Source organism: Dendroctonus ponderosae, unplaced genomic scaffold, assembly GCF_020466585.1.
Source record: "Dendroctonus ponderosae isolate FM_Combo_2020 unplaced genomic scaffold, Dpon_F_20191213v2 Dpon_F_20191213_3, whole genome shotgun sequence".
NCBI classification, from domain to species: domain Eukaryota; kingdom Metazoa; phylum Arthropoda; class Insecta; order Coleoptera; family Curculionidae; genus Dendroctonus; species Dendroctonus ponderosae.
The window spans coordinates 385,617-405,156 of record NW_026018508.1 but is presented as its reverse complement, the minus strand read 5'-3'; the positions used below and the strand labels follow the sequence as shown (position 1 = coordinate 405,156).

At 34.1% G+C, this 19,540-nt stretch overlaps 2 long non-coding RNA genes across 3 annotated transcripts; one reads left to right on the top strand and one right to left on the bottom strand.

Annotated features, from left to right (window-relative positions):
- Nucleotides 1-986: 986 nt before the first annotated feature.
- LOC125503997 lies at nucleotides 987-10,288 on the bottom strand. Its single transcript, XR_007281235.1, has 3 exons — nucleotides 9,924-10,288; nucleotides 9,660-9,838; nucleotides 987-1,229 (listed from the first exon to the last, which is right to left on the bottom strand). It is a non-coding gene; the product is annotated as an uncharacterized LOC125503997 (long non-coding RNA).
- Nucleotides 2,908-5,277, top strand: LOC125504001. Of its 2 annotated transcripts, none has more exons than XR_007281239.1 (4): nucleotides 2,908-3,024; nucleotides 3,533-3,664; nucleotides 4,312-4,544; nucleotides 4,600-5,277. It is a non-coding gene; the product is annotated as an uncharacterized LOC125504001 (long non-coding RNA). The 2 variants fall into 2 exon arrangements; XR_007281238.1 differs by having other exon boundaries at nucleotides 2,908-3,400; nucleotides 4,600-5,276.
- Nucleotides 10,289-19,540: the final 9,252 nt, after the last annotated feature.

Here is a 19,540-nt window from a genome sequence, read left to right as displayed (position 1 = left end):
TATTGTTTGTGAAGTTGACGTTAATTTAGAAGTTAGTTTGTTCCTGTTCCGTATTTAAAGTGATACCGAGTTGAATAAAAGTTGGAAGCTGAAGAAAGAGTTTGATACCCGGCCATCCATAGTACAATATTTTCCGTTGACAGATGGTTACTGAAATTGCTGCAACTGGATAAATTGCTCGACAGTATCGCATCGGTTTTGTGTTGGTCCAAACCACTTTCTCGGTTTTTTGAGACGGTTCCAAAAACCGTTTAAATTGGCAATGTTTATGGAGCTGGATACATGGATCGACGGTGTCACATCGGTTCTGCGCTGGTGCAAACCACTTTTTAGAATTTATGAGTTCTAAAAACAACCGGTTGAATTGGCAAAGTATAACTGGCACTTACAGGCGTGTGCCTGAAAAACGGGTGTTAATTTAGCGATTACGTTAAATACCGACCATCCATACTTCTTTCCAACCTTAACCATTCCGCTCGCACACAAATTGTTTTTCCCCAGTAAGACAAATCTTGCCCTAGTAATCATTGGGAACAAGCATGGTTGTTTGTCCAGGTTTTTCATATTCCGATCATAAAGTTTTGGTATATTAGTTGGCCTGATAAGTTCAATATTGAGAAAAATGGGACATGTGTGGTTTTTCCCCACCCCCGTCGTTTTCCTTGGTTGTAATCATGTTAAGTGGCAAATCAATATAATAAACCTACAGTTCTGTCGCATATTAGTGTACTCGTAATTTGTAAAGCAAGGAGTAGCAGCTAAGTAGCAGTAGTAAGTCCAAAAGGTAACTAATTTAGAAATATTGATATGATAAATAACTTCAAAATATCGTCAAAATCATTTGATAATGGATCAATTTTCTAGTTTAAATTATTCTACATTTTTATGGCCGATAACTAACTAAAAATTCTAACCTGCGTACTGAAGGAAACACAAAATTAAATTAATTATATTACCTATAATTATTTGTTAAATAAATGTATGGGTTTCATTAAATGATTCAAATGAAAGTTTTGAAACTTACCCAAATGCAAAATGCCACATATTAGTTCTACCACTCCAGCAAAAAAGGTGAGCATAATGGCTGCTCTGGTGTTTCCAAATGTTACATTATGAACATACTGAAAAGTGAGCAATGATAGAAGAGCGGTGGGTGCAATATTGAGTTCAGGAATTGTGCCAAAAATCGCATAAATAAATCCACCACATAATGCTGAATATAGGCCAATCTAAAAAAATAATATGTAAAATAAACATTTGCCTGTATAGTTTTAAAGATGTAAAATAGTTTGCGCACAACGATAAAGTCAGTACAAGCAAAGATAGTTTATAGCTCAATCGCATTAAAAGTTACAAATAGGCTTATATTGTATATGTTACGGTCAGATTGATTATTTCTGGCATTATTTATAGTAAGCTCCCAGCTGACGAGAACATATAGGCTCGAAACCGGTTATGGGTGTGCTTGAGGTTGGACAACCCCGAAATTTGCACTGTGTTGCGGTAGACCGTAAATCTAAGACTCAATTCTTATGACTTCTGACCAAACATCTGATGCCTGAATTCTCGTTTCTGCTGGGGCTTCTTTTATAGTTAAAGTATGTTGATCCTAACAGAAACTATACTATGTCTTTTTTAATAAGAATAGTCTGCATAAGTGGCCATGGGTATAATTATAGTTATATAAAATCCTTGGTGCTTTGTGTTTTTAATGTCAATATGTATGCATATCTTGAGAAGTAATCTACCATGAGATGTAGGAATTTTTTTGTTGACCTTCAGCCGCTGTATCCTCCAATGGTGTCTATTGAAAATTATCTCAACCAGTTTTGTGGCTGATCCTAAGATCCCTATCCTGGTCCACAATTCTTCCAGATTTATTTTATGTTGCTTTGTAAGGTCTTTGCTGTATAAAGGGGCTTATTTTATTGCTGACTTGTTTTATACCTATATGGCAGTATTCTTCATGTATTCTTCTGATGAGTGATTTACTGTATGTTTCTGTTAGTAAGATTTTGTCTTGTTTCTGGACTTTGTATAATAAACGTCTTTGAATTTTACCAGTTTGCTTGCATCTTTCTAAATTTATTGGTTATTATGCTGGTCCCTTATGATCTCTTGAACCCTGATCGTATTTACTATTTGTAATTGATCTTCTTATGTACTTCACTGGGCGGTATTTGATCTCTATATCATAGTGTGAGAGGAAGAAGATTATTTTGCCTAATTCTTCATCCGCTCTCGATTTTCTGTCCATTTTCTCTAAAGCCTTATAATCAGAGACGACTGTGAATTTTTTACTCCTGAGTCATAATTGCTAAAATGTTACTGCTTCTTTTATATCTGGCCATTCTAAATAGATAATAGTTCTCTTCTTCTGTCGAAAGTCGTTTAGTTCTCTTGAAAAAGTGATACTGGCTCTAAATCTGAACTTTCTTTCTGCGGTTGTTAGAAAACTGCTCCTATGCTTTTTACGCTAGCATCTGTGTAGATGTGTGTGTGCAATGCTGGATGGAAATTTGCTAAGATTGGTTCAGCCATAATAAGTCGTTTATTTTTCATTACATCTCATACGTACAATGCGTAAAATGGAACTTATTCGTATGGTAGGTAGTGTGTTTTATACTACTTTCAGTAGTGGTCGTAGGTAATAATATATTACATAATTAGAGTTGTAAGGAGCACTTTACGTACGAATAGAAAAGTTGAGCAAGACGCCGCGAAGCGGCTATTGCGTAATTCCATGAGTACATGAATGCGTTACAACTCGAATTATGTACCATACTTTACATACGACCATAATTAATAATTTACTAAAACTAAAAGAAAAAATTGAATATTTGTAAATATTTCAGTTTTGACAACAATTAAAACGTTGACAGCAGTCCAGAATGACAAATTAAAACGTCATACGCTCATAGACAATATTCAATAGATTACATTCTCTCGACGAGTTTTAATGTTGCTTGTGGACAAAATATCGGACTTCTTGGTTTTAAACCATCAGACTGACTTTTCAGTAGGGTAAGTATTTTTTAATACAAGATACAAGGTTTATATTGACGAATGATGACAGAACTGAGCGTTTAGTTTACCGTGCGTTTAGTTTACAATGCGTAAAATGTAACTTACTTAGATGGTAGGAAGTGTATTTTATACTACTTTCAGTAGTGGTTGTCTGATGGTTTAAAAGCAAGAAGTCCGATATTTTGTCCGCAAACAACATTAAAACTTTACGTGAAAATGTACCTTATTGAATATTTGTGTATGAACGTATGACTTTTTATTGGGGACTCGGGCTGCTGTCGACTTTTTAATCGTTGTCTAAACTGATATATGTAAAAATACACAATTTTCTATTTCAGTTTTAGTAAGTTATTTCGGTCGTAGGTAAAGGATGGTACGTAATTCGAGTTGTAACGCAATTTTTAGTTTAGTACGCACTTTATGATTTTATTATCATTTTATGACGACATTTTCCGAAACATGAAACAATATACATCCACAACTATTACGGAATATATTTTTTTAGGTTTGCTCAGATTCTATTGGAATAAATTAATCGAACACTCTTATGATGCACCTTTGGAATTTGCGACAAGAAATGTGGCTCTTATTTTAGCAGTCCAAGTCAATATCACTTAAACCGTTCGTTTTCTGACAAGTGAGTAGGAGGAAATTCATTAATCTCATGGCCTCGGTGGTCACCGGACCTAATCCAATGGGACTAGCCTTAACATAATAACATTAACATTTGTATAAGTACAAATAATCAGCGAAGTAATATCGCGATTCAGTACTAAAAAGCGATTTCGGTTGAGAATTAGAAAATACAGAAGACTCAAGTTTGAATTAAATTAATTTAAAATATGCCGTAAGTGCAATATGTTTAGCATATTTTGAAGGATGATCTAGAATTGTCATTCCATATATAGACGGTATCAAAAGTTTATCTATGATGCAAAGTTTGAGCTGTTTTATTTAAATTAATTAAGGCTATTAAGTACTTAGAGAATGCAAAATGACTTAAAACTGCAAAGTTGTTTATTAAGATAAGATCGCTTCATTTAGGTTTGCCAATTTAAAAGGTCTCAAATTATATTTATTTTGATTAGAAATTTTTTTCTTGGATTGCAATTGCGCCAACATTATCACATTAACCTGAATGGAGAATTGAGCATCTTGCAAACCAAGTCATTTAAAACAATACCTTCTACATAATAGCATTTGGAATTCACAAAAAATTTGAACATAAAAGTTAGTGTTTTTTTTTATTTTCAACATTTTTTTACTGGTTGGTGATCCTTTTAGCCGCAGTGGAACTGTTGACGTTATTTGGTCCAATTTTCATGAGAATCGGCTAATGATCTGACGACATTTCCCGAAGTACTTCGGGCCTGGACAGTCTTCCTGCGTTTTGTACAGGAATATGTCCAGGATGTCATCTCTTGGGGCGCAGCTATTTCAAGCATTGAATCTCGCTTCCGCATGTAATTGTCTCCAATTACCAGGTTATAAGCTCTTTAGCAACTCAGGATGAAAACGTATTTGCTGTTCTCGATGAACTACAAGCAGAAAGTAACCACCCATTGATTACAGCTACGGAATCCTTTACCAAAATAAAAAACACTCCATGAAATGAAGACACCAAAAAGCAAAAATCCAATATGTGGATGAACAAGACAATTTACTATGCGGAAACCAATTCCCAGAAGAAATAACACCAAATAGTTCTGGAAACCTTCAAAAGGACGCTCTCACGAAAACCCTAGAACAACTTGCCGAGAATTGAAAACAGTATAAAGGTCAGCCAAATATAGAAAAAGTAGCAGAAAAGTTTATGCTAGAAAAATTCAGTGGGAAAACGCAACTGCAAAAATGTGAATAAAAGCTTTTGAAAAAGAATGTGGTAGATTCGACAACACGCAAAATGACCACTGTATTATTTATGTTCTCAATTAGGTAAACATGAATTTATTAATTAATTAGAGCGCCAGATTATTCTAGATATATCTTTATACTGCCATCTTGTTTCAACAACGCCCAATGCAACTGTATTGGTAATTGTCTACCTTCACATCCTTCTTTCTAAAAATCCAACCTCTGAGGTGGCTTGACAATTCAACCCGAAGACTTAACTTTTTCAGCCATTATAAAAGCTTCCTCAGAGCCTATGTCACTTACATTTTCATATAAAACGTTCATCAACATCACTTTCCTTATCTAATTTCAAATAATATTTAACGTTTATTTCCTCATCCCTTTCCTTTTGAAATAGCAATGAATAATTAGCTTGTCTGCTTATTTTACTTTCGTTGGGATTAATAAATCTTTCGTTTCTAATTATAGTATTGCCATTATTCATTTTCATTTCATACGACTTCTCTCTTAATCTATAAGAATATAAGCATTCCCGGTACCCAAATTCCTTTAGGCTTTTGTTGCACATACACACTTGTCTTGACTTTTTTTGACTTGTCCTAATTTTTTCGTGTGTTGATCAAAATACTTTTTATTAACTTGTCTTCTTTTAGCAAGAAACTTATTGTAACTATTAAAATTTTATGGATTAACATCGGGTATTTATGGTATTATTGATCTCAACTTTCTAGACATTAAGAATTCTGCTGGCCTACAATTATTATCAATCTTCATATTTCTATATAACAGTAATGACAAAAATGCATCTCTATTATTCTCTAAAGGTGTCTTTAAAATAATTTTTCAAGTTTGAACATTGCTATCGGCCATACCATTGGAACCAGCATTCATGGGAGAAGTTACTACATGACTAAATTTCCAATTTTGTCCCAATTTATATCAATTTTGTGATGTTCAAAAAATGTTATTTTTTAAGGTACCCGTAGGTTAGTTGGCAATCAGAGGGTGTAATCCTTGGTTGAACTAAATATATTCCAATGAACTTTCACTACGTTGCAATTAAATTGAGTGATTAGGTCCTTTTCGCAAGATTCCCGTATGTTTCTGTATATACGAGTATACAGAGTGATTTAAAATTGTTGTCATTCCTTTTAAGTGAAGAGTTGTTTGTTGTCCGATAATTCATAACTTTCAAAGGGATTTCACTTGGCGTAGCGGAAAAATAATTTTTGGATTCAGAAAAATGTACTGCTTTCGCCGGGATTTGAACCCGCGACCTCCATGCTTTTTAAGGGTATATAAGGGCCCACTTAGAGAGTACGAGAAAAATATGAAAAACATTTTTTCCGAAAATTCCAAGAAGATATTAACAGTTGAAGATGGAATTTCTACTTTGTTATTAGGCAATCTTTTGAAAATGTCCCATGTTTGATTAATAGCCTATTGAAATAGTTCAGCACTCGAAAAGAAAAATTACTATCTTTTTGTCAAATTACGAAAAATTTTCTTTTCTACAATTTTTTGATGAAAAGTCAAAGCGTCAATGATGTTTTTTGCCATTAACAGATTGTTACAGGTAGATAGCCTTTGTCAATAATAACAAGCATTTGTCAAACTGTGGCTTATTTTGAAGCTCCTTTCACAAAATGTAAGCCAACAGCGAATTTGCCAATATGCGATTGGTTATGGGAAAAGGCCACAGTAACATAGCAGAAACACATTATACGAGTGGCCCAACCTGCAACAACCCTTCCTAAGGCCTTTTGTCTGTTTTAAAACTTTGGATAGCCTCCTACAAACCCTGACTCTCGTCTATAATCCCTTGCACAATTATTTTATGGCGGAATATACCCCCCATGTATGTTATCGTTGTCTAGAACCTTGTAAAGTTTTTTTTGAGGGGAACCCTGTCATATGTTTTTTCTAGGTCGTTAGATGCGTTTCTTGGCTCAGTACTCCTCTTTTTTCTATAGTCTGCCTAATGGCAAATATGTTGTCGACACATGACCGTCCAGCCGTAAATCCGCTTAGTTCTTCATCTATTTCTGCCCCATTTAGTCGCTCTTTGATTAGATAATTCATATTTGTTATTGTTTGGAAAATATGTGCTATTTACTTTTCCTAATTCGTTTTGAAAAAGTAACAAAACTAAAAAGTTTGCACTGACACAGAAGTTAAAATAGGAAATTACAGCTATTACTCATGTAATGTCTTAACATAAAAAAGAAGTTCTATTCAAGGGGTAAAATTCACTTTTCGAACTCCTGAGGGATTTACGTAAAACTCCGTCGTCACTGTAAACACGGTTCCCCTCTTAACGACAGATTTTTGCTGAGCTTCGCTTAGTGATTCATACTTCATATAATTTAAATAGTTCAATAGAAGGGGCCCAATGAATTTTATGACATTCATGTGCGTCACGTATATTTCCTAGATGAACAATTCCTGATGCCGTCAGTAATACTTTTGAAGTCCACAAATTAAAATATCCGAATCCACAAAAACCCACTTGTGGATAGAAACAGATATACTTACATCAAATACAAGGTGAGTTTTTTTCATCACTAGTACAGGGAACTAGTACTTGGAAACCACAGCAGATACAACGAAGGTTAAATAGACGAATAATTGTAGTTTTGAATGCTCAACACAAAACCATTTGTTTTTCTGAAATTTGGCAGCTGGCAGGAGATATGTGAACAAAACTCATTTATGGCAGATGTGTTTAAATGACTCATAGTTTCGTCAATATCAATCTGACAGGAAAACATTAAATAGAAAACTTAGAACGCAGACAATTGCATGACAAATAAAATGGCATGGGAGACATTTTCAAAAATTAAGCCAAATGTCACATTTTATATATGGCAAAAACTTGATTTTTCTAAATGGTAACTATATTTGATTATGCCTTTATTTAAAAGGGCATTTTATTACGATTTCAGTTATATATCACATCGATATGTTTTTTCGACAAGTAAGTGATTGCGAATGATTTTTACTTTCTCAATTTAGTTGATCGAGGTTCGAAGACCGTCGTCAGCCGTCTTGCAAAACATTTAAAATACTATACGACAATTTGGGTACTTATGGAAGTTTCAAACAGCGAATAAATGCAGATAAATTAACAAGTAGAGCTGTAAACGTTAATGTCTAGACCGTTGTAACCCAGAATCCACAGATTTCAACCAGAGCGATTGCAGTGGAATCCAGGAGTTTCCAAAGCACCGTGATGAGATTTTAACAAAACACAAATTCCGTCCGGATAAAGTAACAGTATGAAAACTGTACATCTAGGGGATGATGAGCTGCGTGTGAATGTTTGTACATGGTTCCGAAACAAATGCCAACAAGGCATCCAATTCCTCCATAAACCATTACGGACCGATAAAACTCGATTTAAAAATTGTAGTATGTTTAGTCGACACAATGGACATATTTGGAACCAAACAAATCCTCACCACGGACACGACAAGTTAAATTAGGATTTAACGTTTGGTGCGGAATGGTGGGTTCAAAAATTATTGGTACATTTATTTCTGAAGGCTCCTTAAATGGATGTCGGTTTCGGAATGATCCAACATAACGGAGCCCATCCGCATAATTTTGGCCAAGTGCGGAATAATGTGGACAAAGTATTTCCAAGCGCTTGGATTGGAACAAAGGGTCCTATTTTACAGCCACCTCGATCTCCCGATCTTCCTGTTTTGGACTTTTTTTTTAGGAAAAAACACTGTTTATAATAGTAAAGATGGCAATTTAAATGAACTTAAAGGAACTGTTGTTAGAACATTTGAAAACATTGATAGTTGGTCAGTTAGAAAAGCAACTGATTCAGTTTTAAAGCGATGCAATGTTTGTATTGATAATAATAGAAAACTTTCTGAAGATATTTCGTAATAAAAATTATAGTTTCCAGGGTTGAATTTTAATTATTATTAGTATGTTTTGATTTTTATAATAAACACTTTATATGAGTTGCCGTCTTATTTAAATTAAATTTATTACCAATTTTAGGGTAGTTTTCAAAATAAATATTGAAGCATATTGTAATTATTTGTAACTATGAAAACAATGCTGTATGACATGCTATTTTCCATCATTAACTTCGATGAACTACGGCAAAAAAGTAAAAATCATTTGCGTCATTTCGCTTCATTTTAGAAAAAAGCTAACTATATGATAATATATATCATTAATATTGTAATAAAATACTGCAATCAGTAATGACATGATGAAATATAGATTCCATTAAAAAAAAACACAAGTTTATGTAGGATGTCAAAAAGAGAGTTAATTTGCAAAAACTTCTTATGTCGTTTTATTTGGAATTTCTGAAAACCTGTCTATGTAATGTTTTCCTGTAGATTAATACTAACTGAACTAGGAGTTATTTAACACCTGTCATGCATTAGTTGTTCAAATATCTCTTGACACCTGTTAAACTTTGATAAAAGAAAATTAGGTTCGAGCAGAGCATTCAAAACGGCAATTCTTTGTCATTTAACCTTCGTCGTTCAAAGTCAGTCATCGAAAAAAACTCACTTTGTATAACGATATGATAATTATGATGAGTATCACCCAAAAATTCTAACTTAAAGAAATTATGTACCTTTATAATTTTAATCATAAAAAAATGATCTGACCCATAATAAAAAATACAAATTTCAATAGCACAGTAAATTTCAGTAATGGAGTTCATAATATGCTTGTAGCATTTTTGGGAACTAAACAAGTTTGAATGGATTTAACAAAACTCAATAGGTTGAAATTATTACCTGCGGCTCCAAACCGGCTAATGAAGCGTAGGCAATTACTTGCGGAATTAGCGTCAGTCCAACTGTAATTCCAGCTAACAAATCACAGAGCGCGTTGTTTAAATTATAATCTTTCAAGTACTGAGATATTGGAAGTAATTTGCTTATAAAGTCCCAAGTGTTCAGCATTTTCTTATTTCCTAAAACACGAAGATAAATTTCTAACTGTGCTGAAGACAACAATATTTACAACAACACCAGTCCCAGGTCCAATAAATTACTTACCAAATTAATAATCGATCAGATAGAAAAGCTTTAGTGCTAAAATCACGGTACACATACTTTAGAACAGAATGAAATAAAATTATTGAAAAAACAATTACTATAATTGATTATTCAACACACTTTACAATTCAACCTTTACAAATTAGCTCTCAATCTCCATGGGTCGCCGTTCTACGATAATAGGCATCGCAAACAAATATTTCAACTAAATTTTGTTTAAACAACTTTGCGGATGTAATTTTCGCATTAACGAAACGTAAAAATATTCAAGGAAATTTGACATGACCTTGGAAAATAATTTGTTCTCGGATATACAGGGTGGTCCACCGAAAACAAAACGGTGCAAGTTTAATGGCCGTATTTATAGTTAGGGTTCCATTTGGCACTTGAGAGACACTTATCAAAGTCTGTCTTGATGGACAGTTGACACTTGAGGTAGATGCCATCTTGTGCGTCCTACTCGAGAGTCCGATGAAAGTAAAATGTGAGTTACCGATGTTATTCAAAAATGCATTTGTAAACTAAATATATCTAATCTAATCTATCTAATATCTAAATAGTCTTAATCGATAGTGTGTATTATTTGCCCACAAGAAGATCTTTCAACAGGTTATGGGCCCAGAACGTTTACACTAGAGCTATAATTGTGGGCAAAGGTAATTGCGTGTTTTTGCTTGATATATAAACGAAGGACTAGACGACAGCCTCTAGCAGTCTATCCGTTCCTATTCTCGAGACAAATAATTTCAACAACTGGAAGTTCCGAATTACGACACTACTAACTAAAGAAGTATTACTCCAAATACATGCCAAGGCGTAAAGTAGCAACAACGCTACACATTAAAACTGATGATGGTGGAAAACACCGAAACGTCTTTTTAAATTGATAAATGAACAATAAATAAATGACTGAAGAACCCAGGATTTGATTTTAATTTTGGAATTGAAACACAGTCAGGAAAGTACGTACAATACTAAAGAACAATGTCATGATGTAATTACGGATCCACCGGGAGAAAATGCAACAGGCGAGGAAAAACGAAATTTCGCTTTAGAAGACATTTTCGTAAGGACCAGCTCGTTCACAAAGCTATCATTGCGGAGAAAACTACTAAGTTTGCGTTCAGGTATTAATGACAGTCTTGAGGATCATTTCCTTAGATTTGACGCAATAATCCGGGATCTTAGAGACCTGGGGTCGATTATCGACAAAAGTGATCGTGCGTGCCACTTAGGACACCCGTAGAAGGGTTTTGACGCTAAAAATGGAACGCATTATTTCAAATACAGCCCCGTACACGAGCAGCTTGTTGAAGCCACTACTAGCGTCTGCGAGCGACGATTACGTACTCTTGATTGCGTTACAACTCGAATTATGTACCATACTTTACCCACGACCGCAATTACTTACTAAAACTGAAAGAAAAAATTGTATATTTTTAAATGTCAGCTTTGACAACGATTAAAAAGTTGACAGCAGCCCAGATTTACAAATTAAAACGTCATATGTTCATATACAAATATTCAGTAAGGTACATTTTCCCGTGAAATTTTAATGTTGTTTGCTGACAAAACATCGGACTTTTTGCTTTTAAACCATCAGACTTTCAGACCGCTCTTCAGTAGGGTAAGTATTTTTTAATATAAGATACAACGTTTATATTGTGATTAATGATGACAGAACTGTGCGTTGGATTTACTGTGCGTTTGGTTTGCAATGCGAAAAATGCAACTTACTTAGATGGTAGGTGTTTTATACTACTTTCAGTAGTGGCCGTAGATAAAAATAAATGCTACTTTTAGCTATGACTAAAATATACAATTTCCCAAAAGCAAGTCAATGAGTTTCGTTCGGAGCTGAGTTCGCAAAATCAGAGATAAGTTAATGAGCTTAGCTTTGTTAAATTCTGGGTAAGCCAGCTTGATATTTGGAGACATTTAAAAAAAATTCCAGTCAAACGAAACGACAGAAAGGTAATTCGCAATTGGGTTAAGAACTAGAAAGTCTTTAAAGAAACTGCCATTTGTTAAATATATTTTAGAAGTAGTCGAAAATTTTTTGTGGACTAGGTTTTGAGTTAGGTCACTTACGGGTATATTTACTTTTCTTTTATTTCATCCAAGTTTATTGACTAAGTTTGTAGTGATATAACTGGACTGACTGCCGAATCCAACAGACCTCAGCAGTGGAGAGGTAGCCCTTCATTATCATAAAGAATGACATTGGCGGTTGATAGCAACACATACATTTTAGAATATCGACTAAACCAAACTTTACTTGTACCTACTTTCAAGTTTTGGATTTCCTCTTGAAGTATGAAAGACTTTTTAGCATGAGTCGAAAAACCAGACTCGACTTTATTTTGTTTATTTTGAAGTTAAAAATGTAACGAACTGTTATGGTTTTTATTCAATTTTCTACAATCTTCACACTTGCAATCTTTGCTTACATGCCCAGCACGTAGACATTTAGTGCAGATATGAGGTTTTCTAATTTTACCTAATCTCAATTCAGGTGTAAGATTTAAAAACTTACCACAAAAATATATGAGATGAGTCTCCTTACAAAAGTTAAAAGCCTTTAATCCAGACTGCAGCGTAACAAGACAAAATTAAGGTTTCGGTTTAAGTTCATGAGGTGTTCCACTTTTTTCACAAGCTACATTTGAGCCAATCATTTCTAAAGTTTGACAACGTTTATTTAAAATCCAACCAAGTCCTCATAGGTSGGCATATTTGTAAAATTTGAGAGRCAACCCYCCAATCTCGTCTCAATAATGAATCTAATTTTGATAAAACAATAAAAATTCAAATCGAATCCCAACTATATACTGGTTGCTGCAGCCCCTTTAATGAAAGCATATGCTTTGGTAACTCATCTAATAACTTACGTAGATCCTTTCTACGTCCTTTTTTTAGAAAGAAATTCATGAATATTTAAAATTGAATTTACATTATTGTTAATTTATATTCTATTATTTTAATAAAGGTCGCAAATCAGATTCCAGGCTATAATGTAGTTTGCGTCGCAAMTCTGCAAAGACTGAWAAGCTTGTACAGCTTCACTCTTAAGGGTTGGTAATATGTAATAAAAKTTTTGRGTAGGGGWGAGATTTGAGCTTCGATGAWTGGGAKACTGAATACTATSACGAAACKGAAGCCAATGACTAACATTKCCATTAAAACTTKGTAGATTTAAAGGTGGAAGATTCATATTAGCTACAGGATCCAATGCTGGAACAGAGGTACGTAAATTAAGAACTATTGGTACCAGTAACTCTGGATTTTTCGTAATAAYAGATGTTGCTTTTGTTACAATTGAGTKTTATTTCATAAATTGRGTATTTAACTMCAAGAAACTACTATTTTGATCRACGTTATCTAAATGACTGTTGAACCTTGTTAAACTYCTTTTAAMCACTTTCTTTTTTGTTTACKCTTTGTAATTTATTGAATASCATTAATATTAAAACCGCCATATTAAARCWGGTGCAAAGGTCTTACATAGCTGTCACTGAGGGGTCATTTTCGAGAGTCTACCCTTAACAAAGATTGAAGACGAGTGAACCCTTATTAATATTTACACGGGAATATACGATTAATATTAAGAAACAATATTCAAATTCCCACAAAATTGATATAATAAATTCTAGACTGAATTAACCGGCAGTCAATTTCGCCGAAACTTTTCTTCAAWATGTAGKACCACTACAATTAAAATAAAATAAAGTTAGTSACTATACATAATGACATACAAWACAAAATCAAATGAAAATCAATCAACATAAAAAAGTGTCCTTCTCTAACTTTGTTTTGAGCAGAAAGAATGTTGTGTCTGTTTYCTACGTACAAAAGGTTCCTTTGGAAGTAACGATAATTTACATTCACTGTAGGTATACATATGTTTAGTACTGCAAATCACACAGAATCTACTCTATAATTTGTTAATGGCTCAGACATTGCAACAGAAATTTAAAATTTAAATTTAAAATCCATTCCGCTTTGGAACTTTTACCAATTAATTGAAGGCACTTCTCCGATTCGATTAATAATGCTGTTTCTCTTGTGTACCCTTTGTTTACCAGCAGCCTGGTCAACCCGACACAATTGTTTCAAAATTTTCCAAAAAGGAAAGATACAAAGGAACAAGTCCTAAAAGTAGCTGTTAATGTGAAATAGCTCACAATTTTGGGTTAGTATTATTTAGAAAGAACATGTCAACATTTATCAACTGTACACAATTTGAACATTGGGGAATTTGCAATCTTGTTTGATATCATTAAATGCATTCATTATAAAATCTTTGTTCGTTAGGCTGGGTATTTGTCTTCACTTCTCTCAACGATGTTTATCTCAATGAAATAATTAAGAATGAAACAAGCTAAATGGAATCAACAAAGCGTGTTTTAAGGGTCTTTTCCATGTAATGAAATTCAAGTTAGTAATTTAGCTCTTTATCTGTTGCAATTTCAATTTAATCCAACTTTCAATTCATATGCTCAATTTGGTAATGTGGCTCAAAAAATGAATGCTGCTGAAACTAACAAAAATGTCCCCCACAAATCATTTTCCATTTTGAACCATTCAAGAGTATCTTGATGTACGTGGTGTAGGAACTGAATTCCTGTGGTTTTTGATAGTGGAGAAAGAGAAAAAAGGACAAATAAATCAACTTAAGGTGTTACTGATTGCCATTCCGACGCCAACATATTGTTTGGGCACGTCAGACGTTCGCAGATAATAGGAAATGGGCATTTAGATCAATAGAAGTCCTAACTGTAAGTTTACCCGTTAGGTCACTAAATAAAGCGCGGATTAAAAGGGATCGGACCGTAACTATGACCAAACACGTCACGCGTTTAACAACCATTGAGTTCTTAAGTCAGACAAACATCCCTCAAAGAACTTTCAAGCAATAAAAACTGTGTTTTGGTTTTCAATGCAGTCTATTCTTCACTGATCAACTGATAGGACAGATTTCGTTTAATTAAATTTACTGTTATTTAAAATTGCTGACCCCAAAATATATAGGGTGATTTACGTAGACCATGCATTAAAAGTTTTCCAACTTACAGTTGTTTTAGAAACTTCAGCTTTTGTTTCCGATAACTAGTCGTGGCGAAACCACGTAAAATACATTTAGCCTCCAGCTGTACAGGGTATATGAAAATTATAAACTGACTTTCTCATATATACAGGGTGATTAGTTTAGTAGATTCAGAATTGGCGTCATTCCTCTGGAGGTGTCGTCTGGCGGTGTTTTAGGAGTACAGAAATTATAGTGAAAAAAATGAATTCTTATTAAACACTGAGAAATTTGCAAAAAACTGAATGTACTAGAAAAACGGCAGAATGTTTTTCAAGGTAATCTGCCTAATTAACATTTCGTAGATATCTGTTGCTTCGTAATTAATTAAAACTCCGGTAACCATGGATAAATAGAAAAAGTTACCATACGATAGACAATTATAAACGGTAAATTCAAAACCTTTGAATGACGGAACCTATTTCGAAACTCATAACCTCGAATTTTAATTTGTCTACAAATTACAAAAACATACATTTGATTCTGTAACTCCAAACAAGTGCCTGTGCAGTCACCTTATTATGCACTCTTCTCGAGCAGCTTCTCGTATTCGGTTAATTAACTTTTGCTCACTTTATCCTGGTGTTCAGTAATACATTTAATGTGTATCTTACATACATAGGAAAGTGTCAGTTGTTGTGCAATGTTCTGAGTGCCCGTGAAAGGCTCTTCTGCAATTAAATCCAATACTTGTTCCTCTGTGTCTGCAACCCGAACATCTATTGTCGTCCACCATCTTCCTAGAACCACTCTCCTCGCCCTTTGTTGACGTGAGTTCTTCCAGCTTCTGCTATGTTACTGTAGCATTTCCCCTGAACTAATCGCATATCCGCAAATTTGTGAAAGGAAATTCAAAGTAAATCACAGTTTGAAAAAATATTGTTATTATTAACAAGGGCTATACACCTGTAACTCTCTGTTAATGACAAAAAACATCATTGCCGCTTTGACTTTTCATCAAAAAATTGTAGAACTTTTTTAATATAAATAATTTTCGTCATTTCAAGCAAATATCGTAATTTTTTTTTAATGCTTGAGTATTCCAATATGCTTCGAATTAAACATGGAACACTTTCAAAATAATGCTTAATAACAAAGTTGAAATTGGATTTTTAACTGTTAATATCTTCTAGAAATTATAGAAACAAAATTTCAATATTTTTCTCGTACCTTCCAAGTGATCCCCTAATACCCCTTAAAAAAAATGACGCCAATTTTGAGTCACCCTGTATATATGTACATATGATATAGCATATTTATTTTCTTCGAAAAAGGCTGTTGACCACATGTATTGGATGAAAATTAAACGCCTAAACTAAACTATAATAAGGGGATTCAGTATGGTACCAGTAGTAGGGATTTTTGTATCATTTTGTTTATAGTTGACGTTGTTCTAGTTGTTTCGGTTGTTCTAGTTGTTTTTGTTCGTTCGTATAGTACTTCGTTCGATGGGTTGTGTAGTGTATGTTCGGGGTGTCTTATTTTCGTTATTAGTCTCAGCGCTTTGTACTGATGGTTGTATGTGCTTATGTGTTCCGTCAGAAACATTTACTCTAAGTCCGTCATTAGTATGTGTCCGTAGTCTGCAGATTGCTTTGTATATGTTTGTTGCTGATTCATTTGTCTTTGTAGTGTAAAGTTTCAGTGTCCTTAAAATTTTTACTTTAAGTATAAAGTATTATTTGTTGTATACCTAAATAAAGTTATTTATTTAAAAAATATGAATCACAAATGTTTTAAAATTGTTTCTGCAAGTGACGCACAATTGCCCATCACCTTATGACGCTGCTATATCACGAAAACGGCAAACACAAGTGAAATAGCATTCACAGGTTAAATTCCCAGTTAAAAAAAAATCCCGTTCATAGTTATAACAGTGATTTTAAAAGCACGCTTTGGCTCGTCTCTAATTAGCACTCTTAGGGAGTCAAGGAGATGAATAAAACAAAATAAAAGTAGAAAGTTACTAGTCAAGATATTAGCAAAAAACCCCAAGAGTGTAGAACAAAGCATGCCAACCGTAAGGCGAAAAATGTAAACCACTCTTGTCAAAACGGATGTCCAATACCTGATTTCTTGATACTCTAATCTAAGTGGACCTGGATTCTTGCCAGGTGATCATATAAATTTTACGGTCGGTACTATTGTCGTGGCTGGTAATCTTTTCTGTGAGTGTTTCCATTTTGAGAATCTGTCCTTTACTAATGGATGTTTTTTATTCTGAGAGAATAATTTGCACGGAAAGCAAAATATATTCCCTGCTGATTTAAAGTACATGCTCCATTCTCGATTATGCTTGGTACCATTTGGAAAATTTGTCTCGAAAATCGCAGGAGGTAATCACCTAATTTGCTTTCCGATTGTACGTCTAGAAGCATATTGACCAGTTTTATTTTGAAAAACAGCACATCCGATATCTAAATATGTACTCCGACGATTTTCATCCAAATCCAAGGGCCAACAAACCGGATCATTCGAAATCGCACCTATAAAAAATCACAAATAATTTTGATAAAAAAACTACATATATTTATTTATAATATAAACAAGTACCTCTTTCATTATTAACTTATTAACTGACTAGCCTTTATCTTTTGTGTAGATCATCTAGCCCTTGTCCATTTTTCAATGCTCAATAATGGCCACGATAATAAAGATGATTATTTTCTCTAATTCAAAAGTTATATTTATGGTCTTTTAATAGTCCAAAAAGCATAGATACAACAAAATTATACACGGAGAGAGCCAAAATAGCTCAAGTGGGCCGACCTGTTATAGGTCGACATATTTCCGAATGATACGTTTCCGCTTATACAGGGTGTCTCAAAAGTAATGGCACAACACAAAATGGCGGATTCCTGGGGTGAAAATATGATGATTTAACACAAGTCAGGACTTCGCGCCGACTAAGCCCAAGAACTTCCACGACCGATTTCTAAAATGTTGGTTTAGGTAATTCCTAACTGCTCTAGCAAAATAGGGTGGTGCGCCATCATGCATAAGAATCATATCATGCCGCAAATTCAGCGGTAAATCATCGAAATTAGATATATACATGCGACCCGAGAAAATGGTCATTAGTAATTTTGAACTCATGTTGAAAATGCCTTTCAGTTACTGCATGAAGGTTTGCAAAATCCCATAAATGTTTGTTTCTAAAATTAAATACAGCTCTTTTTGTAAATGTAGCTTCATCTGTACACAAAATTTTGCTCAAAAACATCGGATCGACATTACTTTTGTGACGGAGGAAATTAGCAAATTGCACTCTTGCTGGTAAATCGTCCCCTAATACATTTTGGACCGGCGTAAAATGGTAAGGATGGAGATTTTCGTTCTGAAAAATTCTATGAACTAAAGACTTGCTTACGACAGTTGCAGTTTCCAATCGTCTCGTGCTTATTTCTGGACTTTCTCTAACACGAACCAGAACGTCTTCCTCTTGTTCTGGAGTTAAAATTTTCGGACGTCCCAAGATATTAACTTTGGTCCTAAATCAACAAGTTTCCCCTAATCGGCGGAAGATGTCTCCGAATAACTTGAAATTCGGTTGCCTCCTATTGAGATTGAATTCTAACCCCCGGATACACCGTTCTCGCTTTAAACACTGATTATATCTTAACCGGTGTTTAAGACAATTACATTGCACCGTCGCAAACTAATCGTCTGTTAGTTAATCAGAGAATCACTATGGCACCTCCGCTTTTTTGGCTTAGGTTGTCTGCATGATTATGGAATTTTATTTCACATGATCTTTTGCAGCAACGCGGCCAGTAATATATTGGTTATGTTATATTTTATTGTGTACTCTTTGTCTTCATATATGTGTACTACTGACTGGCGGCTAAACGTAGGAATACGATCCCATTAATGCGCATACGTTAACTGCAGATTTTAGTTGCTGATTAGCTGGGTGATCAGTGGAGTGGGCTCTATCTACCTCACTCTTAATCTATGCTATTGATGTTCATTTTTCGTATTTAAAATTCTCGGTAATTGAAATCTATTATGTATAGACGTTATGCATATCGACCTTCCAAAATTGGTTCCTGTTTCTTCTGTAATTCGGCCTCCCCAGCATATGGCGTGCATCAAACATCAAATCCCAAAGTTCCTGTTAAACATGCGAGTTCCTAGTACTTTCATATTATTGATAAATGTGATTATACTGATAGCTTGTGCCTGGATTTTGTTTGATCAAAAAGAGTAGACTTCATAGGACCTTTAGTACAACCATTGACTGTAGTACACGTTTCTGTGTTAAATGGTGTTCAAAATCTTAATTTTTTGAAGTGCATTTAAACAATCATTGGTATATCATATGCATATTCAATAACCACTTTATCGTCCAAGCTGTGAGCCTGACGGCGATTAGGGATATAATTGCTTTGGTGTGCAAAAACTTAATTGCAGCATAAACAACCCATATTTATTTTTCTGAAGTAACGTATAAAAGAATTTCGAACACGCTTGTAGTCTTTACTCACGAATTAAGGAAAATCGTAACATCAATCAACAACTCACGAAACTT